The sequence below is a fragment of the Nycticebus coucang genome, chromosome Y, assembly GCF_027406575.1.
Source record: "Nycticebus coucang isolate mNycCou1 chromosome Y, mNycCou1.pri, whole genome shotgun sequence".
NCBI classification, from domain to species: Eukaryota; Metazoa; Chordata; class Mammalia; order Primates; family Lorisidae; genus Nycticebus; species Nycticebus coucang.
The window spans coordinates 34,548,968-34,576,303 of NC_069805.1; the positions used below are offsets into that span (position 1 = coordinate 34,548,968).

Here is a 27,336-nt window from a genome sequence, read left to right on the forward strand (position 1 = left end):
GTTCAAACCCAGCCCTGGCCAAAAACCACAAAAAAAAAAAAAAGTATGCCTCTTTATTTATTTACTTATTTATTTGCAGTTTTTGGCAGGGCTGAGTTTGAACCCGCCACGTCCAGCATACGGGGCCAGTGCCCTACTCCTTTGAGCCACAGGCACCACCCTAAGTATGTCTCCTTAGAACAATGACGTGAATATCAAATTGAAGTTATGTTAGCATATCCTCTTATAATATTAACAACTACAATTCTTTAGCTGTTGAGAATAATTTACTTTTGATGATATAAAAACAACAATAACACAACAAATATATAAGCATCTCATAAAAAGGCTTGCTGGTCTATTTTCTATGACTCTCATAAGGTCTTTTCCTTTTATTTTTTGACCACCCATATGAAGTAGAATAGCTGGCCTGCAAATATTTTCATGAAGTCTGAAATTTAAGAAACACTGCCTTAAAACTTTTTAAAAACCGGATGTTTAGCTTAACACAGCAGTGGTTAAGAAGAGAAATGACATCTGTTACTTATTTAGCTGTATGAATATGTTGATATCTACACATCACATAAGCCTATGTCTCCTATGTTCAAAGCCTATGTCTCCTTTGCCATGTCATAATAATTTGATCTGTTTTACAGGATTGTTAAAAAATAATTTCTAAAATAATTCACTTAAAACAGAGTACTGCATATTCTAAGTACTCAGCAAGTATCTATGATTATCATGACCTTTGTTTTTAAAGATAAACTCTGATAATCTATACAATACTGCAATATTGATATATTGATTTCTAGTATTATCAATTTAAAGCCGTAAAAGATTTTAAAACAGCAAAAGCAAACACAACCCCTATTTTACATTTCTATATATTTTAGATCTACCAGATGACCTTAATATGAACTATTCAAAATTGACTTTATAAAGGAAATTACCTCATGCTATTGCCATATCTGGAAACTAGCAAGAGACAAATTAACATTGCTACCAAGGTACTTTCACTATTACTTTCAAAAAAGCCACTGTCGGTTAAAGCAGCAGAGTATGCATAAGTATATACTAGAATGTTTTCAAATGCTAGATGAAGAAACTTCATATTCTCCAGGGGAAATCAGGCTCTAACTGCAGTATTTAAAATGTTCATAAGCAGCTTTACTCAAATTAGAACTCAGTAGGGATCAGAAAATGTATCTATAGGGAGTTATGTGCTAAAATAGCAGATGCTGAAAACAATAAAGCTAGGGCTAAGCAAAAACTTAGGAATCTACACACCTTGTTATAAGAATTGTATTTTTAAAATATCACTACTTTTTAATCTACATAAAAGTTTAGAGTTTACAGTGTGATTTCTTATTTGTTCCAACCAACAACACTATAAATTATGTAGGAAAATTACTTTTGTCGATAAGGGCAGCAAGGGGGAAAGTTAACGTGTTATGTCAAAAACTACTGTTAGGAAGTGACAAATCAAGAATTTAAAACCTGGACTTCTCGCTTATACTGATATTTCAGGGTTCCTTCCACAACTCCAAAAAGCTACTTCTAAGGAAAGGGACAAATAAGCATCTTCCCAAAAAGAAATCGCTAGGCTAAACTACAGACTGCTTTAGCTACATACTAGCTGTAAGTGATTTCACCTTATCAGGCCTTTATTTTCTCATCTGTAAAATGAGGGAAATGGATTAGCAAACAAGAGGCCCCTGCCAGCCTAAGGAGAAATCTACAAGATTGCACCCATTACAGCAGGCGGGCTACTTTGCCCGTTATTGTTAGCAACAAATTCCAAGTCAGACAATAGTGTTAATAGCTCTCCTAAGCAACCTACTGTAATTATCAAACAAATTCTTCACGACTGACAGATTTTACCTCAATATCATTAAGTTTATACACAGAAAACAGTCTAAACCTCATAGGGACTATAATGGAAATGACTAATCTCACTAACCATTCTTTTTAGTTTGAAAAAGTGCTCTTAAAACATAACAGTTTAAAGAAAATTTATGGGTCAACTAATACCAAAAAAACAAATATTTTTACAATTATTCTTCACAATGTGTTCCAACAAAGGGTTTTCCAAATATCTCAATTACCAGTTCTCCAGTCTATCTCAGAAGAATGTTACGGTTCCGACCGACTTCTACAGAAAAATGGGTAACATCGACAACTCAATAAAAACATCTTCCTTTCAACTTCGTTCCACAAGTTGGACACCGCTCCAAATAAACTGAGGCTTTTTTCCTCAGATAATAAAGAACCAATACCAGAGACTGCATAATATATTTTTAGCTACCAAGTTCTTTCCTCATTTAAAGATTTTTGCTCTCTTTACTTCTGCTCAAATATTCTTCATGGAATAACGTGTGTATGGAATACACCAGATATTTCTCCTTTCCCAGCTCTGCTTAGTTCATGAAACCAGTCCAACAAAAACTAATTCTTAACAACTACTATAAAAACTATATGGGATAGAGAATATTAAAGGTATCCTATAGTTTAATTTTCATTCCATAAATACACTAAACATTCTGGTTTTCTGTTATCTTAACAACTTGCCTGTCTCTAAAATAGAACACATAACTTGAAATGGTTAAGCCTGCCCTAAGTCAAGCTGCCGGTAGAGCTTTAGAAATTTCGTCAGTGCTTGCGTCAACAATACAAGATCCTTACCAGGTAAAACTTTTCCTCCCCTGTCTGTAATCTCCCAGGAAACATTTATAATCTTTAAATGTTTTGCTTTTAACCCAAATTAAAGATTTTTCTCAAAAAAGTTAATATAAGGATTTCATTTTAGACAGTTGACCCTATCTCATTTTGCTTTTATGTCATTTGGCACCAATAGAATACATGCTTTCCTAGTTCTCAGCTAATCTCCAGAAAAACCTTTGTATGATTTCAGAAACTGAAACAGATCGGTGCCCAAGATTTTAAAAGACCTATTTCACTCATTAGCCTTCCTTCATAATTTAAAATAAAAAAGGAATACATGCCGGAGAAAATATGTTCATTCCAACTTTAATATTAGAGATAATCCCAAAGAGTTACATATCACTGGATCTACAAAACGTTTCACTCGAGTTTGCAGTTCAGCCATGGTTGCCCAGTGGAAATTCCAAACCTGGTGAATACACTGCTTTAAATGTTTCCTACGATTTCAACTAGTGCAATATTGTTAACTTCCTGTCCTAAACAGTTTCCTACTGTTATTATTAAAACATCTGTCAGCTTCTGGGCTTTGGTAACCTCTTTGTACAACCATTTATTCAACATTCAACGCTTTGGGATCCTCAAGTACCGGTCATTCCACACCACTCCTGAAAATGAAATCTCAGTACCTGACACGCTCCCATCATCACTTGCAGTGGAAAAACCACAGGGAGAGCTGATTGCCCAACGCAGCAATGTTAACTCACAACTGCATTTAAGACAGCACGGCTGCTCTCCTTTTGACGTGAAGACTACTAAAGCAACAATTTCTTCTTGCTTCCATAGGCCTATCCCTGGACCCTGGCTACCTCCAACACTCCTGACCCGAGCGCCGCAGCTGAGCCTCAGGGTCCTCACCGGCACCTAGACTGGCGGCGGGAGCGTGCCCCCGCCTGGCCGGTCGGGCGCAGCACGCAGACGGCGCCCTCTCGCACGCACACGGCGCCGTCTCGCACGCACACGCCCTCCAGCCATGTTCCGGGAGCGGCAGCAGCCCAGCGAGAGGCGAGAGGCGCTGCCCCCACCCAGCTGGCGGCTCCCAGGGACGCCGGGAAGATCCGCGTAGGGGGCCACTAACAGCCTGTCACTGTCAGGCTGGCGGGGCCTCCGCACAAGGCTGGCAGGATGGCGCGTCCAGTGCCGGACGGGTGGCTAAGGTGAGTCTCCTACCTCGCTCCGGGGGTCTCCTCCCAGGCACAGGGGACAGGCTGGAAACTGCACGCCTCTTTCCTCCTCTCCTGTCGCCACAGACCCCTCGCCCGCACAGACCGAGGCACGGCCAGCTGAGCAGGGTTTACCCCCTGAACGAGTGCCTCAGCGTGGCCGTCGCTGTCGTCCTCTTCCTGGGCTGCAACCGCCACTTAGCCGACGGACTGGGCTTAAAAACATCTCCAGGCTCAGTCCGTCACTCACCACAGCCTCCTAGCTCCCAGGACAGCGCCGCTGGGCTATGGGCTGTTGCGTGGGCACGTGACTCCTGCGGACACGTGACTCCCCCGGCACAGGACGGTGGCGTGACCATCCCGCCTCCTGGCACCCGCCCCTCCCCCTGCTCTAAGGAGAAGCATTTTGAGCAGCAGGGCGGGGGAGGAGGAACGTACCAAGTGGGCGGTGGGGTGGGGGCAAGCGGGAACTGCTCCCTTCGCACTGCTCAGTCTACCTGCTCCACCAGGCTGTCGCTGCTTGTCCTCTGTTGTCACCCACCATGAAAAGGATGAGGCAGCACAGGTGCCGCTGACACTGCGGAGCAAACGAATTCTGCAGTTGTTTTGGGGCAACCATAGCAGTGGCTGTGACTGGGAGACTCCTCGAAATGGCGGTGATGAAGAGGCTCCAGGTAGGATACTAACACATACTTTTTACAGGGGGTGAGTAAAAGAGTTTGAGTTTGGGGCGTCGCCTGTGGCTCAGTCGGTAGGGCGCTGGCCCCATATACCGAGGGTTGCGGGTTCAAACCCGGCCCCGGCCAAAAACTGCAGCCAAAAACTGCAACCAAAAATAGCCGGGCGTTGTGGCGGGCGCCTGTAGTCCCAGCTACTCGGGAGGCTGAGGCAAGAGACTCACTTAAGCCCAGGAGTTGGAGGTTGCTGTGAGCTGTGTGAGGCCACGGCACTCTACCAAGGGCCATAAAGTGAGACTCTGTCTCTACAAAAAAAAAAAAAAAAAGTTTGAGTTTGGCCACAGGAAAGCCGATGCGAGGACCACAGCTTGGGGCTGAGGCGAGGGTTTCTACCCCACCAAGCAGCTCCTGCCAGCAGGCTGCCCGTCGGCTGAGGCGGGGTGGCAGCGTGCTCCTCCCCTCCGCCTGCACCTGCGCCTAGAACAAATTGTCCCAGGCTCCAGGTGGGGCCCGGTACCCGCGCAGTGACATGGACCTGTCCAGGGGGATCGCAGGACACCTCTCAGTAACATCTTCTGATGGCCTTTTTGAAAGAGAAATTTCAGTGTGATTTTCCAGATGTGGTATACTGAGCGTTTAAGAGGGAACAGCCCAGGTACACTGAAAGCTTGCATAAGGAAAGCCTTGCATGAAAGCTTCATGTGAGACAGACATGGAGAAGGCAGGATTCTGGGCCTAGTTGTTTGCATCAACCATTTTGGGTAGCATCTGATTAAGTGGCAAATGCGAGGTGGCACGTGTGTTGACTTGGCTGTCTGATTCAGAGGGGGCCCTTTCAGGTGAGGTGAATGTGATACTCAGGTAAGGTGTGACTTCCACTAGACTTCTAACAATCTGATTCGATTCTGTGAGTGGGGAGACCAAGAAGAGGGCATTCTAGCAGAATGGAGCTTGATTTAGGAAACGTAAAGAAATGACACTGGGGAAGGAATTGAAATTATCTTTTATTTATAAATATTAGTGGTCTATTTTTTGATACTTCAAAAAAATAATAAGAAAAAGTTAACTGATGATTCCATACTGAATCTCAGAGTCAAAGCATTCTGTAATAGACATACTCTTACTTGACATACTCTTGTTTCCTTGCATTATTATTATTATTATTATTATTATTGCTTAATATTTCAATGTAGCAATTGTCTGATTCCTTTCCTGAATGTATTTATATTTGTTCGTTCTTTACGAAGTTTTTGTTTCTAGTCCTTATTTTAAACATTGTTATTGTTATTAAATTTGAAGCCTTTTTAGTTTTGCGAAGACAAAAAAATGGAAACCTAATAAACACATATATATGTAAAAATTTAAAAAATAAATGAAATTGGGGAAGGTGGGTGGCAGGTATGTAGGAAAATTTAAGCAGTAGTTATGTTAAAGAGTTGAGATTTGATGATGTAGACATTGAGGAGCCATGAAAGAAATTGCTTTTGCTTATTTTCTGCAGGTGCAGCCACATGATGAATGAGAGAATTTGAGAAGATTATCATGGCCCGGTAATGTCTGACAATTCTGAGGTGCGATTCAAAGACTGGAGGAGGGACCAAACATTTTTCATTTATATGAGGTGATACAGAGTGATTTTAGGACACTTTGTGTTTTGATGAATGATGAAACTCCAATGGAGACAGTTTACTGTTAGGTCTCTGTATGTTTTATGGTCTGCTGGTTCCCAGGATTATGAATGAGTACTGGGACTAAGTTGAGCTGATGATGGAGTGATCACAGGTACAAAGCAATGCTAGTTTATTATAGCAAAAAGAAAGAAGCTATATGAAGTAAAAGCAAAGAAGAAAACTACACAGGATGAAACAATGTGAAAATATGTCCCAGAAAAGGGGGAACGAGTCAGTCTCCATGAGTTGAGAAAGACCCCAAAGTCTAGTCTGAGACCACTGCCTTTGATGTGCTCACTAGTTTATCCCACCTCCCTCCTGGGAGGACTGGTTATCATTCCTGGCCTATGGGGCGATTGACAGTTTGGGGTTATAGAACAGATTACATAACAGTTTGGTTATACATGTTACCGTAGAATGTTTCCCTTTCTACCCATACCTCTTTCCCAGAATCCTTCACAAAAGCCCCACCCATGCTATGCTAATTAGATAGTAATGATCCCTAGGTCAGTTAAATGTCACCAGGAACTCCTCACTGGATATGTTCTCACCAGGGAACAGTTTCTAGCTGTAATCTGGTTCCTAGCAACAATTTGGTCCCCACTCTCTTTCCTTAGCCACTTCCTTCCCACATGTCTACACTCTGCTAGACCTAACTTTATTTCTTTGGCTGTTGGTGCTGCCTGTGTTATATGGAGCAAACTATGAGTGGGTTTGTTATCAGGATGATGGCTCTGTAAGCAATAGTCTCTTTCTCACTGATCATGGCCAGTCACTCTGGGCCCAGAGGAGCTGACGGTGGGCCAGGCATTGTTATTTACTAAGCATGCTGCATCTATCACACACGTGAGGAACTGACGTGCAGGGTTGCTCAGGAGACTTCTTTCAGCTCACACAGTGGTGGTGCTGAGGGGCAGTCCCAGGTCGGTCTGGTTCCGAGGCTGAGCCTCTGTGTGCCTGTTACTAAAGCATCCTTGATGGCCATGTCCGTTTGATTCTGCTTTACTGAAAAATGTTAGGAAGCCAATGAATGCAAAGATTTAAAATAGGTTTTTGGAGAGATTTTCTGAGGCTGTGTGGAATATAGCTAACTATAGCTATATTAACTAACTAGAGGGTGAGTTATGGTGGAGAGAGTTACATTTCATTGCTTTTCTTGAGCCACAGCTGTATCCTTGTCACCTGTTAAAAGCTGACCTAAATCAATCATGTGCAACTCCTGAGCAGGTGAAGTTTAGCTATTCCCTAACAGCCTTGCAATTTACCAGTTTTTAAAATACGTGTATTTAAATTTTTTAAACTGTGGTAAAATGCTTATAACATAAATTTACCATCTCAACCAGTTAAGTATACACTTTAACATTGTTAAGTATGTTCCCATTGTTGTGTAGCTGATCCTCAGAAACATTTTAATTTTTGTATAACTGAAATTCCATACCAGTTAAATTGCAACAACTCCCCATTCCTTCTACACTAAAGCCCTGGCAACTGCCGTTCTACTGTCTAACTCTGTGCCATTGACCACACTAGATAGGTCACATAAGTGGGCTTGTACGGTATTTGTCTTTTTGTAAGCGGCTTGTTTCATTTCATACACTTTTATCCTTGTAGCATGTGTCAGAATATCCTTCTGTTTTTTAAAGGTTAAGTAATTTCCCATTATATGTGTATCTTGTAAAATATCCTTTCATTCATGGACGGGTTGCTTTCTCCTGTCGATGAGTATACAAATATCTCATCAAGATCTTGTTTTCTTAGTCATTGTGTTAAGACATTTATAGTCTACATTTAGTAAGTTTCACACGTACCCTTGTAAGATGCACCATAGGTATAATCCCACCAATCACCCTCCCTCCACCCATCCTACCCTCTCCCCTCCCCTCCCTCTCCCCTTTCCCATGTTCTTAGGTTATAACTGGGTTATAGCTTTCATATGAAAGCCATAAATTGGTTTCATAGTAGGGCTTAGTACATTGCATACTTTTTCTTCCATTCTTGAGATACTTTACTAAGAAGAATATGTTCCAGCTCCATCCATGTAACATGAAAGTGGTAAAGTTTCCATCTTTCTTTAATATTTCACAATAACTAAGAAAATGCCAGGAAGGCTATGTTAACCAGTGTGATGAAAATATGTCAAATGGTATATAAAACCAGTGTATGGTGCCTCATGATTGCATTAATGTACACAGCTATGATTTAATAATAATAAAAAAGACATTTATCTTGTTAATTAAATAAGCCACTAATGTCACCAATGAAAAGCCATTTCTGATACTCAGTATGCTAAACAGAGAAGCCTCTGGTGTTGATCAAGATATGAATGAACGGCTGAAAGATATGTGAGTAACTAGAATGCTTGGCTGGGTCTGAAATGTGGCCCTAGTAACATGATCCTAGCTGACTCTGGGAATCTGAACACCCAATTAGGACCAATGACTGTTGCTAAAAGTAAAGCTTAGACTAACTGATCTAAATGTTGCATCCTATAGTAAATACATTACAGGAATAGCAACATCTGTCTATTGCTTTGACTCATTTTCTTTCTAGTCTTAATGATCATAGCATGTTTTTTCGTTTTCTGTCTTGTCCATACTGTTCTTCTCTCTGTGTTACTTTCTGTTGATCAGAGATATTAGGGAAAGATACCCAAGCAGGGAAAATGCTGCAAACACGGGGCGTGAATATGTTGACATATCTATCTTAAAATGATCAAACTTGTTTTTCCTAAATCCTAATGAGATTTCTGAGGTGTTTATAGGTCTTTAAGTGGGCTCCTTTGTGAAATGTACAGTTTAATTCCTGGCTCTAGAGATCTTTATAAACTACCTTCTCAGTCTGTTCAGATTGTACTTTTGCATCTGGCAAAGACTCTGTTGGCCAGAAGAGTTTTATCTAGTACTTTTATTCTTGGCAGGTTGACTTACTTTTTCATGATGTCACTCCCGGTTTCCAACCTGGACCCCAGATAAGTCCGTTTCCTGGGCTTTTTGTTGTTGAAAGCACAGCCGCTACTATTGCCGATTGGTGCCCAAGTATGTGACATTCCCACAGGTGTATAAACAATTCTTGAAAGAACATCTATTCAAATGAGTTTATGATGGTAGCTCAGAGTGTTCTCTGATTGTCTGGATCACCTGACCTTATAATTCCCTGTAGTCCTACATAGCGCCTCTCTCTCCAAAGAAAGAGACACAGATTTGGGTGGTGCCTGTGGCTCAAAGGAGTAGGACGCTGGCCCCATATACCAGAGGTGGCAGGTTCAAACCCACCCTGGCCAAAAACTGCAAAAAAAAAAAAAGAAAGAAAAAGAAAAAAGACAGAGAGACTTAGATTTTACTATAGAAAAAAATGGTGACAGTAGGGTTAAAAAAAAAAAAAAGACTGAAAGTAATGTGTATCTTAGTAATCTACATTGAATAGTATAGAATGCTAATTTAATTAACCAATTTGTAGAAAACATTTTAAATTGTACATAAAACCAGCACATTGTACCCCATGATTGCATTAATGTACACAGCTGTACTTTAATAAAAAAATGTCTTATATAAAAGCTTATGTGCAATTTAAAATAGTTTACTGGTAAACTAATTTACACACTAACTTTATGGCCACCCTGTATGTGATTTACACAGGAATGATTTTGCAATATGTTAGTCAAGGTTTATTTTTCCATCATTGAATTTATAGCATTTAAACCGTTTTTTTTTTTTTTTTAATCTAGCAAGATCAACTTTACACCCGGGCTGCCGTCAGTCAACCGACACACTCTTTGGATTACTCCGAGGGGCAGTTTCCCAGGCGAGTCCCATCTGTGTCACCATCGTCTAAGCCTCCTGAAGAAGAACAGAGGCCAATGGATACCGGAGCAGGTAGGAGACCAGGACAGGGAATGTTCTGCAAGTGCGTAACATGATGGGTCTTTAAAACACTGCTTGCTGGGTAGTGAGTCTGTTTCTCTTCTAAGTATTTTTTAGAGTATAATCTTCAGATAAACCAATTAAAATTGCATTGCTAAGAGGCTTGTTAAGTCGAAGATTCTTTTGCCCCACTTTTAGGCTTGCTGAGTGAGAATTTTAGGGACGGAAAATTGGAATTCTCCAACAATTATGATATCTACTAAAGTTGGAGAACTACTACCACCAGATGTCCAGTGGGAGCCATTGCTGGAGGCAGGAGCTCTACATCCTGCCTCGATTAAGAGAGCCACAAAGTGGGGACATTTCTGTCTGTCACCTTCGAAGGAGTTATGGCCACCATACCATGTCCCTTTGAATCTCTTCACTTTAATGTAGAGGATTTTTTTCTTGCTTTTTTTTGGGGGGGGTGGAGGGAGGTTGATGCTTTTTTTTGTTTGTTTGTTTTTAACTATTTTTGCAGTTTTTGTCCAGGGCAGGGTTTGAACTGCCACCTCCAGTATATGGGGCCAGCGCCCTACTCCTTTGAGCCACAGGCACCGCCCCTTTTCTTAATCCTTTATCTTCAGAAATAACCTGGTGAGGTAAGTTAGAGAGTTTTATTAAATCTCATTTTTTTTTTTTTTTTGTGGTTTTTGGCCGGGGCTAGGTTTGAACCCGCCACCTCCAGTATATGGGACCGGCGCCCTACTCCTTGAGCCACAGGCGCCGCCCTTTTTTTTTTCCTTTTTTTTTTTTTAAATCTCAGTTTTATTTATTTTTTTCTTTTCTTTTTTTTTATATTGATTTATTTTTATTAAACCATAGCTGTGTACATTAGTTTGATCATGGGGCACCATACACTTGGTTCATAGATCGTTTGACACATTTTCATCACATTAGTTAACATATCTTTTGTAGCATTTTCTTAGTTATTTTGCTAAGACCTTTACATTCCACATTTACTAGGATTCACATATACCCTTGTAAGATGCACCGCTTTTAAATAAAATTTTTTACTAGTATAGCATTCACATATAATCTGTTTTCAATTTTAATTTGGGGTTCTTCTTTTCTATTCTTTTCTCTTTTTTTTTGTGCAGTTTTTGGCTGGGGCTGGGTTTGAACCTGCCACCTCTGGCATGTGGGGCCGGCACCCTACTCCTTTGAGCCACAGGCGCCACCCTTCTTTTCTTGTTTTCTTTTTTTTTTTTTTTTATTTTGTTGCAGTTTTTGGCCAGGGCCATGTTTGAACCCGCCACCTCTGGCATATGGGGCTGGCATCCTACTCCTTAAGCCACAGGCGCTGCCCATCTTCTATTCATTTCTTTCATTGTCTTAAAGTATTTTGAATTGCTGACTGGGAAGATAGCATGCGATAAGCATCAGCTTTATTTGCAGCAGTTCAGGTGATCTCCAAGCCCAATGCTAGGAAAACACTTTTTTGTACAGAATAAAGAGTCATGTTTATGTTACAACACTTTAGGGACTTTGGTTGTTTTATCCCTTGTTTTTCCCTCATTTTGATGTTGTAAATCCCCAACTTCTTCTCTATTGATTGACCAGGAATAAATATTGAGATTTCTGATGATGGGAAAAAAAGTAAATAAAAGGACATCATTACTATTCATAGGATCTCCCCACCCATCTCCATATTTTCATAAATGGTAGCATAAGTAGTAAAGTTAAGAATTTTGATGTTTCTTTCTGATTGGTTCATAGAGAGAAAGAGCATCATTAAAATCTTAATTTGGATTTATAGTAAAAGTGGATAACATGGGAGCCTGGAGCTCGGGCTCTGCCACCTATGAGCTTTGTAATCTTAGACAAATTTCCTAACTACTGTACTCAGTTTTCTCATTTGTGAAATGGTGATGAGCCCTGGTTTCTACCGCACAGGCCTATCTTAAGGATTTTATGACATTATGTAAAGCATCAGAACTCAGAACGCAATACCTGGCTCCCTGTATTTATGGTTATTATAATTATCTTTATTTCACATTATCTTCCTCATGAGCTCCCTTCAAAACTAACAATCCAAGCGGATTTTATTCCAGGCTCCTGCCTGGAGTCCAGCTATGGTAGCGTAGCCTCCTATTTTTATTCCAGTCTCTAGAGCAGCAGTTCTCAACCTGTGGGTCACGACCCAAAGGACCCTTTCACAGGGGTTGCCTAATATCAGATATTTACAACACGATTCATAACAGTAGCAAAAATTACAGTGATGAAGTAGCAATGAAAATAATTTTATGGTTGGAGGTCACTACAATATGAGGAACTGTATTAAAGGGTTGCAGCATTAGGAAGTTTGAGGACCACTGCTCAACTAAGAGAGATATTTATGCCTTTCTTCTTTCTGTCAGTGTGCTGAAAGGGGACCTGCACTCGACCTTGAATCTCCATTTAATGCCCAGTATTTTTCAATCACTGCCAAGTGTTGATGGCTGTACTCACCATAAACGTTCTATGTAAGATTCTGAGTTGATCAAAACACAGAGAACAATTGATCTAAGACCAGGGCAGAGTGCCTTAAAGCAAAGATTTTTAGAGATGAGGGACTTCTAACATCATAGCACCTGAAAATAAAACAAGTGTGTGAAAGTACTTTTAGTTTTCAAAGGAAAAGCATAGAACTAAATGCATTAATCCTATTATATACATTGTTCTATTTGATCCTACTATATACGTTGTTATATTTGTTTATGTTAAAGATCATTTATTGGCAGGAAATACCCAGATGTAGATATAGAATTAGTCAATTACGTGGCGATCCCTTTTTAGAGTTCATATCCTGTGTTTTGCATTGTAGATGAGGGTGATAATTCCATGTGTTTTGTTCCCTACTATATCTTCACCTTTTCTAACTGAAACATTTATATTATATTCTAAAATTTTAGGGTACTCTAAAAAATATTATGAAACATCTTATGTTACTAGTTTCTGGGGGGGCACTGATTAAAAGCGTAATGAAAGTGATAATCTGAATCTTAGTTTGGTAAACAATGGTTGTTGGGATTGATACCAGGCAAGTTGTCACCTAGTGTTTTTTTTTTTTTTCTTTATGATGTGATGTAGCTTGTAAAATGCTAGAGCAAGTAATTTTTAATGCAATAACTTGTCTCCTTTTAAAATATGCATTCTTGAAGAGGATGATGAGGGTAGGTAGAAAATAATTTCACTTGAGACTTGTCTTTCTTCAGTTGCCTTAACCCCGACAGTCATGGAGTATTCCTTGGTTCAAAGTGATCTAATGGTGCTTTCTAACCATTTCCTGCTATGACTCCATGACATTCCTTTGTAAAGACATTTCCATAGGGCAGTCTCATTCCTAGAGAGCCAAACCACACTCTCTTCTAGTCAGTCAAGAGTGAGAATGTCAAAATGACAGGGAACATCTTGTCTAGATTCTCGTGTTCTGTTTCAATTGCAAAGTTTTATAATTAATAATAGCAATAAACTATTTGCAGTACTTAACTGATGGCTACTTCACATTGTGTTTAACATGGTTAAAATGTGGTGTATGCAACACATGGCTTCTTTCAATTTTAAGTTAAAGAGTTTGATGACTTTTTTCTTTTTGAAGAGAGACTTACAGATTCAACTTAGAAAACGGAGAAAAATGTTTTCAGCTGTTACTAATTCGCATGTAAAAGACATTCTGTGTGATGTAATTACACAGAATGATTCAATTACACAACTGATTCAGCTTCCTGGTGCTCCCTCTTCTGCCTTTCTCAAGCATTATCTCACTGATTTTTCCATGATCTCTTCTGTGAAAGAGGCTTTTCTCCATCTTTGCATGGTGATGAAGGAATGGACCTTTTCTTATATGCATGTGGAGGCCAAGGTGAGGTCTGGGTGCCTCTGCTCACCAGGAGTCCTGGGAATCTTTTCTTCCCATTTCTCTGTGCACTTGGGGCACACTGTCATGCAGATGGGCCCCACCTGTTGAAGTCTACAGAATGCTTTCTAGAAGGATAAGCCTGGTTGCAAAAAAAAAAGTTAGGAAGTAGAAATATACTGCAAGGGTTGGTGGTAGAAACTGATAAGCAAACCTTTCCGTTTATCTTGTTTTGTCTTTATCTTTTGTCTTCATTTCCCTTTATCATCCAGTACACCCACCCACGCTGGTTGTCCTGTTTCTGGAGTTCCATGACATTTTATGCATATCTCTGCCATTTGAATTATTTATAAAATATATTGTACTTGTGTTGTTGTGCCCAGGTCTCCGGGTACCCCTCATAAATCACCCATAGACCAAGTCCAATGCAAAAGCAAGAGGTAGTTTATTCACAAGCTTGGGCCTGGGCTTCTCTGTTCCTGAAGCAGCAGGAGAGCAGAGAAGCCCTGACCGCAGAGGGAAGAGCAGTTTTAAGGATACAGAAAGGAAAAAGAGAGAGGGGATAAGGGCTTAGGGAAATGGACAATTTTTGACTTGGGCTGATTGCTTAGGGGAAAGATTTACTAGTAATGGGTCCAAGGGTGAGTGTCATTATCTCGGGGCAGACATACTGGAGCTGGGGGTAGGGGAGGAAGCAGGTTGCCTATCACCTTTGGTGTGCAGCTGCAAATTGAAGGCTGCAGGGTGAAGTGGGGTAAGTGAAGGCTGTGAGACAAAATGGAGTTAGTTTTAACAAAATGGAGTTAGCTTGATCCTTTCAGTATCTGCTTATATGCACATGTCTTTCCTGTGGACTTCCAGCATTTCAAGATTGTTTGGTTTTCTTGGAAAAATATTGAAATAAATAAAAAAAAATCTACTTAGTACATCAATGCAGGACTTGAAAGAGACTTTTGTCTGTGTACTAAAACAGTTTGTGGGTTATTTTAGGGGCTCAATACTAAGTTTCAAAGGCCTTCAATAGAGTTACACAAAATCAAAGCCATAATTAGCTTGAGTTTGCACCTTCAAGGTGAACCAGAAGCGAATAGGGACTTGATTCCTGGCTGTTTCTTTTATTGAAAATCAAGTCCCTTATCTATGTTTGAACATGTGAATGACTAAGAGAGTGAATAGGATGGAATTTAGAAAGACAACTTGAGTACAGAAAATCCTAGGAAAAAAGAAACATATGGGAGAAAATCTGGTAGAAAAATGGTAGGAACTTTTTATATAGAAATCCTTAAAAGGAAAAATGTGGTTATGTGCTTTCTGAATGAATGATAACTCACCTTTGTTCCAAAAAATATTTGAGCAGCTTATACATATCTAAGGCATACAAAAAATTACAAAGATACATAGATCAGAATAAATTGACTTTAGGATAGAACAATAAAAAGAAACTGAGATAAGCTGTAATAGAACACTGAAACATATTACATAAGGATCTCCAAGTACGGTAGAACCTCTCTAAGTTGACCACCCAAGGAACTTTAACAAACTGAGGAGGTCAACATAAGGAACTAGGCCTCTTGTACTGATATGTACATGTGGTGTGTGTCTAGTCTATGAAAAATAGTCAACTTAAAGAGGTGGTCAGTGCAAGGAAGTGGACCACCATGGAGTTTATACTATATTTAAAGGCAATTAGAAATTTATCTCTCAATTTCAAAGCAGAATGAGGAATGTAAACAATTCTGTATCATTCTCAAGTGTTCGTGAGATTCAAAAACAACAACCTTTCCGAGAAGCACGCACCTTGTCTGGCCTCTGATATCTAGGAGAAATGTCTCTCATGGCTTCTAAGAAAAGACATTCTGTGTGATGTAATTACAAATACTCATTTATCTGTGTTGTGCAAATGTTTTATTTAACGTATGTTTGGCTGAGATAGTGCAGAAATTCTCTAAGGGGCCCAGAAACAGTTGATAGCATTCTCTCGTGCTCTGAGCTTCTCATTTAATCAAGGGATAAAATGTATTAGAATAGGTAGAATGGGTCTCCTAGAGATAAAGTCTCCATTTTCAGCACATATAGACATATATATGAGGTGGACGTAAAGTTTGTGTGCAATTTAAAATAGTTTAACATAGTAAGTTGCAATTTAGTAAGTTGCATAGTAAGTTACATACAAAGTTTGGGTGCAATTTAAAATAGTTTAGCATAGTAAGTTGCACACAAACTTCATGTGCATCCTGTATATGTGTGTGTATCTCTGTCTCCCTCTTTCTCTCTCTCTCTCTCTCTATATATATACATTACACATATATATGTACACATTATAAAATTGGCTCACATTTTCCCTTTAGCTAGATAAAACCTGGATATGGATTCATTTTGTTGGCAATCAGGGGCAGATCCTCCGTGCTAGTAAATAATCAAGTAATTATGACACAGGATTGGCCCCATTTAGGAAAATTAAAGTGTTTAACCCCAGCTTTGTTTGTGGAAGAACATAGTATGTCAGAATTAAAAACATCTACCATTTATTAGCCAGCCAATCATAAGTCTTCCTATTTAAGAGAAGTTTAATGAATTCTCTTTCAATTAAAATTGGCTAGATGTGAATCAAATTGATGTATACCATTCAAGACACTGTAATTTAATAATTTTATATAATTGTCTTTTCACTTAAAATGTAAAACTATTTAGAGACCACTAAATTCATTTTTAGGAGGCGTATTTTGTGTATTTTTAATGGATGATTTAATTTATTTTCTCATATTAGCAGAGAGGCTTCCCTTCATTTTCTTGTTGTCCTCTTCCTACAAATCCATAACTTGGTTTTATGAGTCATAGACTTATTTTGTGATAATAAAGACATCACTCCTGAAACATATTTGGAATGAAGGGAGTGCAGAATTTTAGAGCATGCCTAAGATAACTTTTATCTTAGGCATACTCTAAGTTATCTTTAAAATCGAGTCTTTAAAGTTTCATCAGGAATTTTTTTCTCCCTCTTTACTTCCCAATGATTTCTGAAAAATTCTAGTTTCTTAATTTTAAGGATGAGTGAAGGAGGTGACTGTTTTAAATGTACCCTTGAGAGTGCTCTATGTTGGTTGCTCTTTAACCATTCTAGTTGGTGAATAGTTAAGGAGACTGTTAGCCAGTCCCAGAGCTGGGTTTAAGGCTGTTCTCAAAACAGCCCCTGGTCCTGGGAGGACAGTGTTGGTAACGGGTGCACTGGAGTCTGCATGACAGCTGGTCACTTTCACTTAGGGAGCTCTGGGAATGTTGCAACTCAGCTGATTTGTCACATCCACATGCCAGTGACTCTGCCTGGAGCCCTTCCTCAGAAGCCAGTTCACTTCTCATTTGCTCCTCACCGCTCACTTCACTCCCCGGCCCTACTCTGCCATTCCTCAGGCTTCCCTTCCTTTCTCCTTCCTGTACCATCTTTCTTCTATTTTCTTGCATGCTTTCATTTGCTCTCTGTTATTTTTTCTCCTTAACCTGTATCTTTCTTTCCTCTCAGAGTTTCTCGTGCATCTCTCTTTATTTTGCAGCAGCATTATTCTGTGCATTTCTGCCTTAAAATCTTGGCCCTCTGGAACCCCTGTATTCCAGCTTATGAATCCAAAGACAGCATTGTGACATCTAAACTTCTCCAGACATTTTAATGTGAATTCAAGGAAATAAAAAGGATGGTGACGGGGAAGGAAGAATGAATTTAATTCAGTTAGCTTTTGAAATAGACCAGGGGTGTCCAACCTGTGCCCAGGGGTCAAATGCTGATTTTGTGAGGATGTTTTGTGCTTTGATATCATGAAAAATATGCAGATATCTTTTTTTGTTTGTTTTTCTCCTTTGATAACAAGCTTTCATTAGTGTTTGTTTATTTACTGTGTGCCCCAAGACAACTCTTATTTTTCTAATGTACAGCTGAGGCAAAAAAAAAAAGGTTGGACACCCCTCAATTAGACAGAGGGAAACTGCAAGTTTGAGTGTAAGTATTGAGAATATTTGATTGATACATCTTCCTAGTAAGTACTGGTTTTCTGAATACATTGTTTAGTAAACTACACTTGTTCTTATTTAATACCAGAAGTTTGCTCTTTTGTGCTGGTCACTGGGAAAGACTATAGACAAAAGCTAGGAAACATTTTGTACATTTGTAATATAAAGAACTTAGTGTATGACCAGGAAATCCTTCAGACTGTTACAGCACTATCTATGAATAAGACAGAAGCGGAAGAAAAACTCTCTCCCTTGGTACAAAGCTGGTACTTGTCTTGTGTCTGTTGTGTTCAGGGAGGATTTGGAATTATAAAAAAGTGAGAGAAAACAAGAGTTTGGCTTTGCTTTACTGTTAACTCTTAACTAGCTTTACTCTTAAAGATTTTTACTTAAATTTGGCTACTCTGTGTTCAGTTCAGAGTAGAGATTTGTCCGTATGAGAAAGAGAAAAGAATCCCTTTTTTATTAGCTCAATCAAATTAGTATTTTTCTGGAAAATGGTTGTATTTTAAGGCTGCTTTGTTTATATTCTCTTCCCACTGTGACATCTATTGGTAAGTGACGGCATTGTGCTCTTCTCAGTGATTTTTGCTTTGAAAGATGTCCTCTTAGCTGAGGTCATGAAGTAGCTGAAGGCAAGGCAGGGTGTATATTGCCGCTTAGAAAACCATTACTCCCTCAGGACAGCTCCTTTTCATGGTGACACACCCTTCATGGTCCGATCACTGTTCTGACCTTTCAGTTATTCTTTCATTCATTCCTAGAATTACTCAACAAATATGTTCAGCACCTGCTATGTGACTATCTAGATGCTGAGGCTACAAGAGGGTGGAACAATTGACAGAAATCCTTGCTTTCACGGAGCTTATGTTTTGGAGTGGAGTAAGGGAGATATAAATAAGTAGGCAGACAAATGAATTATGGGACAGTGTGATGGTCAGTGTTGGTAAGAAGGTAAGGGCCAGGGCATGGGAGTGTTGAGTAGTGGCTGGGGCTGTTCTTTAGGGTCTCCAGAGAGGCTGGAGCAAAGCCCTGGGAGAAGGGACTAAGGAAGGTGGACAGGCAGGTGTCAGGAAAGAACGGTCCTCATCCTGGGAAGAGGCAACAGCTTCTGTGGCTTCGAGGCCCTGTGGAAGAAGGGTGACTGATGTTTTAGAGAACAGCAAGCTGGCCAGCAGAGCATTTTGAATAAGTAGGGACAGGCAGGAGTGGTTAGGCTCAGGATGACAGCAGGTGAACCAGGCCACGTGGGTCTCTGTGGAGGCTGAGACTCTCATCTGAGGGAGGTGAAACTTACACTGTAGCTTAACAATGCGCTTTGCCATTGAAAGACTACACGTCCTGCCCATATAAGAGAGAAACTCAATTCAATTCAAGTTGGGAGGAGGGGGAATGAGGGAGGAGAGGAGAGGAAGGGTTGGCATGCTCCCACTTAATGGGCACAATGTAAGGTATATGGCGCACATTTTGGGTGGAAGACAACCTCAAGTGGGATGCTACCTAATGAATGCAAATAGTATAACCTATTTGTTTTCACCCTCACACTAATCAGAAATTAAAAAAATAAATACATTGGGCAATGCTTGTGGCTCAAAGCCATAGGGCGCCACCCCCATATACCAGAGGTGGCAGGTTCAAACCCAGCCCCGGCCAAAAACTGCAAAAAAAAAAAAAATCTTATTTTTTTGTCACATTGTCACATACATCAGCTACAGTCCTGCTGAGTTGGGGATGTTGAGCCAATCATGAAGAATGGCTACTGTATACTGTGTCTGGAATCTGGTCTGCCTGCTAGTGTCAGGAGCAATGTGACAGGAGATATAAACTCTCATCTTCACCTTGCCACCGACCATTAGCGTTGTGGGCGCTGGGTTCTTCATCTCCAAAATGTTGGAGATGATGAGATTAGTGGTTTTCAGATCTAATCTATTTGGGATTCTTGGAAGACCTTTCGTTTTTATTTTTATGGTTTTAAATTTTGTTAGTAAGCTTCACTTAGAAGAAAGTGCCCTCCAGCTTAAAAACAACAATAAAAATCCAGGTCTTGATGTTCCCTTAAGTTGTCAGGTGTGATGAATTTGCAATCTCCAGGAATCTCAAGTGACACAAAGAGTAAAGGAGCAAAATCCCTTCTGAGTCTCTTATTACTCAGTGCCTCTGGGTGACAGTGTTCATTATCTCTCAGGAAAATCAAAACATAATTGTTATAGCGAGGTCCAGCTCTTGAGATTCCGTCCTTTTAAGATTCATGGTACAGATGTAAGCTAAGTGAATAATGAGTAAAGGTCTTAAGGACTTCGTGGCATAATGTAGAGTGTAGAGATTGAAAAAAACAATTATGGTTGATGTGTAAAAATGGGCAAAGGACTATTCTGATGTTTAAAAATAATTAATGATGTGAGTGTTCATCACTGTATGTGTTCTGTATGCCAAAAGTTGTCATATCCTAATAGTCTAATAAGATAGTTGCAAAAGACTAAATATTTTTGGTATTTATGGTTGAAGACATATTTCAGTGAAAGTTTTATTTTTTGACTGAGGAAATAGGAAAATTTGTTCTTTAAGATATTGACTATCTACTTCATTTCCAATCCAGAATCTCAATCTGCTGTTTTGGAATCTCTTAAAAAAGGTTCAGACGTTGCCCAGGAGGTAAGATGTTGAATGTCCATCTCTTTTATTTATCTTGAAATTGTGACAGATTCCGTGATTTAACTTCCCATTTGCCAGGTGGGATGAACTGCTTTTGTTTCCCTAAGCTTGCAGGGGAATCCAGTCAGAAGAGTATGTCTGTTTCCATTTATATCTTGCAAAGAAAATCATTCTTGAAGTGGAACTAAGTATATGCTCTTCAGAAGCTGTGTCATTCTACGTCCAGCCAGAGAGTGAGCCTGACAACAGCTAGCTCCAGCAGGAAACTGGCCACTCTAGGGAGCAGTCAGCCAAGTTGTGCCTGGGCAAACAGTCCTAAGGATATGATTATTATTATTATTTTAGATAGCATCTCGCTTTGTCACCCAGGCCAGAGTGCAGTGGCATGATCATAGCTCACGGCAGCTGGGCTCAAGTGATGGTCTTGGATTAGCCTCCTGAATATCTGTGACTACAGGCGCACACCACCATGCTGCCTAATTTAATTTGGGAGTTAGGGGTAGAAGTGAGGTCTCACTGTGTTGGACAGAATAGTCTTGAACTCCTGGCCTCAAATGATCATCCCACATCATCCTCACAGGTGTGAGCCTGGCTAAATATGATCTTTTAAAAACTGTCAGAACTTTTTTTTTCTTTTTTTGAGACAGAGTCTCACTATGTCACTTTCAGTAGAATGCTGTGGTGTCACAGCTCACAGCAACCTCAAACTCTTGCATTTAAATGATTCTCTTGCCACAGCCTCCCAAGTAGCTGGGACTACAGGTGCCTGCCACAACGCCTTGCTATTTTTGGTTGTAGTTCTCATTCTTGTTTAATAGGCCCCAGCCGGGCTGGAAACCTCCAGCTTGGATGGATGAGGCTGGTGCCCTATGGGCACGCAGCCAAAATTGTCAGAGCTTTTTTAAAATCAGATTAAGATTGTTAAATTGCCATATAGATGAAACACTTGTTAGTGAATTAATCTATAAGTTAATTTCCATGGAACATTGTTTTTTTCTGTTATTAAAATCAAATTTTATATTTTTTCTTATACTAAAATTAACTTTAAAAAAACCTACAACAAAGGAAATGTTTGTATGGAATAGTAATTGTGGATGTCAATTGCTCATTTGGATGTAAAATTGTTAAATGTATTGATATTTACTCCCAACTATGCTTTTGACAGTGACTTAGTATTGGAAAGAAGAAAGATATTTTGAGTGTGCACCAGGAGAAAATGAGAAGTCTCATACTTGGGTTTTACATCTAGATCTATTTTTTGTTAGTATGTGACGACATACTTAGATTATCTATGACGTAGTGTTCTTCTCTGTAAAATTAAAGATTTGGTGATTTTTGAGAACTCTTCAAAGCATAAAATAACTCCCTTTTAAAAAGAAGTCTTGCATCAAGCACAAAAGGTGTGCTCCCCCTGGTGGAGAAATATAGCTATAACATTGGCTGAGAATTTAATTTTATATACTTCATAGGCGCTTTTTACACAAAATGCAGCTAGACTGGCTTCAGTAAGAGTACAGCAATTCTTAAGGATGATGTTATAAAATCCAAGTTTTCCCAGCTTCCTTTTGTCATAAGATCCCTGTATCCAACTGGGCTCACTTGGACAGGGGCATGGTGGACTCAGCTGACAGTTATTTAATTAACAGCCATGATCAGCCAATAATGAGAAAATAAGATGAAGAATGGTAAAAAGGTTCGAAAGGAATAGTGAAGCCACAATAATTAAGAAAAGGATTCTAAAATATTCTGTCATTACTTTTTTAGACTTTTACTTAGAGGCCTGGCTCAATTGTAATCTAAAAGAACATATTAGATTTTTATAAATTCTTACATCAAGGGCATATATGAATGAATTCTTTGTTATACATAATCATGTGAAAAACACCTGGCTAAAAAGCATTCCATAATATCAACAATGGTAAAAAAAAAAATGTACAATGTACAACATCTCTCTAGATATTAAGCTCTCAGCTATAATATTTCTAGATATATGTGCATGTGTGTAAATTATGGAGAGATTATCTGTTTTTCTCACTCTGTGAACTGTGATAAAAATGTATTGTAATAAGCAGATAACTTGATGGACTCGGTGGTTTAAAAACACCTAATGTTACAGCTGGGAGACTCAAAGATGAAACATATTGAATACATGTCACATCTTCCCCTTTCCTGTTGACATCAAAGCTACTAGATGCAGAAAATGTAATAAACTGAGAGGTAACATTTTTTTGAAGCCATTGAAATTAAGCACTTGACATCTTTTACCTTTGGAATAATTAACTGTCATAAGTTTATTTTATATTTTTCTCATTTGCGTCTCTAGGGTTTATGATTTTATTGTCTCTTCAAGTTCTTGATGGAATGTTTTATGACACTGAGTTCTTTAAATTCTTAAAATATTTTAATTATGGTTACATAATAATTGTGTATCTTTAAAATGTATACGTGAAGTTTTGATACAGGCATACAATGTGACTTAATCAAATCGGGGCAATTGCGGTATCCATCACCATAAGCATTTAACATTTGTCTTAGAAACATTGCAATTCCATTCTTTTAGTTATTTTAATGTATACCCTGCCTTAGTGTTGATTACGGTCACTATGGCATATTGTTCATTCTATCAATGGGTGCATTGTATTTTTGCATCCATTAACCATTCCTATTTTATCCAGCTCACCATGCACATACTTCACAGCCTCTGGTAACCATGATTCTACTCTCTGTCTCTATGAAATCCATTGTTGTTAATATATATCTCCCACATATGAGTGAAAACTTTCAAGACTGGTCTTTCTGTGCTTGGCTTATTTCATTTAACATAATGTTCTCCAGTTCCACCCGTGTTCTTTCAAGGGGCAGGACTTCATTCTTTTTGTGAGTCTATAATCATTGTGTATATGTACCACAATTTCTTCATCCACTCATCTGTTGATGGACACTTTGGTTGCTTCCAAATCTTAGCTACTGTGAATAGTGCTGCAATAAAGTGCATATATCTTTTCAACATACCAAATCCCCATCTTTTGGATATATACCCAGCAGAGGGATTGTTGAGCATATGGTAGTTCTATTTTCAGTTTTTTTGAGGAATCTCCATACTGTTTTCCATAGTGGTTGTGCTAATTTATGTTCCCACCAATAGTATATGAGGATCCCTTTTCTTCTTGTCCTCAGCAGTATTCACTATTGCCTGTCTTTTTGATAAAAGCCATTTTAACTGGAGTGAGATGATAACTCATTGCAATTTTGATTTACATTTCTCTGACTAATGATCTTGAGCATTTTTTACATGCCAGTTGGTCATTTATATGCCTTCTTCTGAAAAAGTCTATTCAGTTCCTTTGCCCATTTTAAAATCTGATTATTTGATATTTTTCCTATCAATTTGCTAAAAAGCTCCTTGTACTCTGTTCATTCTAGTTATTAATTCCTTGCCCTGGGTAGTTTGCACATATTTTATCACATTCTGTGGGTTGTCTCTTCCCTTTGTATATTGTTCCCTTTGCTGTGCAGAAGCTTTTTAGCTTGATGTGATCCCAGTTTTGCTTTGGTTGACTGGGCTTTGGGGGTGTTACTCCAGAAGTCCTTGATGAGACCTGAAGCATTTCTCCAAAGTTTTATTTTAATAGTTTCATGGTTGCATATCTTAGATTTAAATATTTAATCTATTTTGATTTGATTTTTATATATTGTGAGAGAGATAAGGGTCTAGTTTCATTCTTCTGCATGTGGATATCTAATTTTCCCAGCATCATTTATTGAAGAGACTGTCCTTTCCCCTATGTTGTATGTTGTTGGCTCCTTTGTTGAAGGAAAGTTTACTATAGATGTGCGGATTTATTTCTGAGTTCTCTGTTCCTTGTTATATTGGTCTATGTGTCTGTTTTTATACCAGTACCATGCTGTTTTGATTACTACAGCTCCATAGTATAATTTAAAGTTGGGTAATGTGATTCTTTCACTTTTATTCTTTTTACTCAGGATGGTTTTGGCTATTCAGGGTCTCTTATGGTTCCATATAAATTTATGATTATGTTTTCTATTTCTGTGAAGAAGGTCATTGGTATTTTGATGGACATTACATTGAATCTGTAGGTTGCTTTGAATAGTATGGACATTTAAAAAATAGTGATTCTTCTAATTTTCAAACATGTAATATCTCTCCTTTTTACAATTTCCTATTCCACTTCTTTCATCAGTATTTTATAGTTTTCGTTAACGAGGTCTTTCACTTCTTTGGTTAAGTTTATTCCTAGGTATCTTATTTTATTCATAGCTATTATAAATGGGATTAATTTGTTGATTTCATATTCAGATTGTTTACTGTTACTATGTAGAAATGCCATTGATTTATGTATGTTAATTTTGTATCCTGTAATTTTACTAAATTTCTTTATTATTTCTAATAGTTTTGGGGTGGAGTCTTTAGGTTTCTCTAGATGTAAGATCATATTGTCTGCAGACAAGGTAACCTGACTTCTTCCTTTTCGGTTTGGATACCCTTCATTTCTTTCTCCTATATGATTGCTCTGGTTAGAACTTTCTGTACTATGTTGAATAACAGTGGTGAAAGTGGGTATCCTTGCCATGTTTCAGATCTTAGACTTTTTTTTTTTTCTTTCCACATTCAGTATGGCACTAGCTGTGGGTCAAATATGGCTTTTATTATATTGAGATCAGTTCCTTACATATACAGTATTTGAGAGTTTTTATCATGAAGAGATGTTGAATTTTATAAAATGCTTTTTTAGCCTTAATTGAAATGATAATATGGTTTTTGTTCTTCATTCTGTTGACTTGACCTATCACAGTAATTGAGTTGTCTATGTTGAACCATCCTTGCATCCCTTGGATGAATCCCATCTGATTATGATGAATCTTTTTAATGTGTTGTTGAATCCAGTTTGCTGATATGTTGTTGAGGATTTTTGCATCTATGTTTATCAGAGATATTGGTCTATAGTTTATTTTGTTGCTGATGTGTCTTTGCTTTTGGTATCAGAAGGAGTTTACAGAAGGGGTATCCTCTGTGCCTTGATTATTATTTTTTTTAATAGTTTGAGTAGGAGTGAAATTAGTTCTTCCTTTGGTGCTTGGTAGAATTCAACAATGAAGCCACCAGGTCCTGAACATTTCTTTGATGGGATACTTTTTATTACTGTTTATATCTCTAAAACCTACTTAATTCAGGTTTTAGATTTCTTCCTGGTTAAATCTTGGTGCGTTGTATGTTTGTAGGAGTTTATCCATCTCTTCTGAGTTTTCTAATTTATTGGCATATACTTGCTTATGGTCTAATTATCCTTTGAATTTCTAAAGTATCAGTTGTATAAGGCCTGACAATTAAATTTGCAAACTTACTACTGTGTGCTTATATTGGAAGCACTATACAAACACTCAATAAGGATGCATAACCTTGGTATATCAGTGTTTTCATGTTGACACGTGATATCCGGCTGAGTGGCATTAATTGTTGTTGCCTGATTTCATGTGCCATCACAAGAATGTCGAAGTTTGAATTAGAGCAACAAACAAACATGAAATTTCTTATTAAACTTGGCAAGCGTGGAAGTGAAATCAAGGATATGTTAGTTAAAATTTATGAGGTTAAGGCCATGAAGAAAATGGTATTGTACAAATGGATTAAACATTTTTCTAACGGGAGATAAAGTGTCACTAATGAAGAGAAGTCGGGGGACCAGTAACAAGCAGAACTGATGAAAACATTGCAAGAGTTCATCAAACTATGCATCAGCATTATTGACTGACTGTGAAAAGCATATCAGACCAAGTAAACATCCACAGATAAACAGGAACATCTTAACTGAAAATCTTCACATGAAAAAGATGTTTGCAAAAATGGTCCCAAAGGAGTCACCTATGAGCAAAAGCAAAAGAGAGTCAAAGGCAGTTCTAAGAGGGAAATTTATAGCACTGCAAGCCTTCCTCAAGAGAACGGAAAGAGAGGAAGTTAACAACTTAATGGGACATCTCACGCAACTGGAAAAGGAAGAACATTCCAACCCCAAACCCAGTAGAAGAAAAGAAATAACCAAAATTAGAGCAGAATTAAATGAAATTGAAAACAAAAGAATAATACAACAGATCAATAAATCAAAAAGCTGGTTTTTTGAAAAGGTCAATAAAATAGATAAACCTCTGGCCAACCTAATCAGGAAAAAAAGAGTAAAATCTCTAATATCATCAATCAGAAACAACAAAGACGAAATAACCACAGACTCATCAGAAATCCAAAAAATCCTTAATGAATATTACAAGAAACTTTATTCTCAGAAATATGAAAATCTGAAGGAAATAGACCGATACTTGGAAGCACGCCACCTTCCAAGACTTAACCAGAATCAAGTGGAAATGTTGAACAGACCCATATCAAGTTCAGAAATAGCATCAACTATACAAAACCTCCCTAAAAAGAAAAGCCCGGGACCAGATGGTTTCACGTCAGAATTCTACCAAACCTTTAAAGAGGAATTAGTACCTATATTACTCAACCTGTTCCAAAATGTAGAAAAAGAAGGAAGACTACCCAACACGTTCTATGAAGCAAATATCACCCTGATCCCCAAACCAGGAAAAGACCCAACAAGAAAAGAAAATTATAGACCAATATCACTAATGAATATAGATGCAAAAATATTCAACAAGATCCTAACAAACAGAATCCAGCAACACATCAAACAAATTATACATCATGACCAAGTTGGTTTTATCCCAGGG

The 27,336-nt window shown here is 38.5% G+C and overlaps 1 pseudogene; it reads left to right on the plus strand.

Annotated features, from left to right (window-relative positions):
• The first annotated feature begins 4,510 nt into the window (after positions 1-4,510).
• The window catches only part of LOC128579073 (formin-2-like), a 48,717-nt pseudogene continuing 25,891 nt past the window's right edge, over positions 4,511-27,336 (plus strand).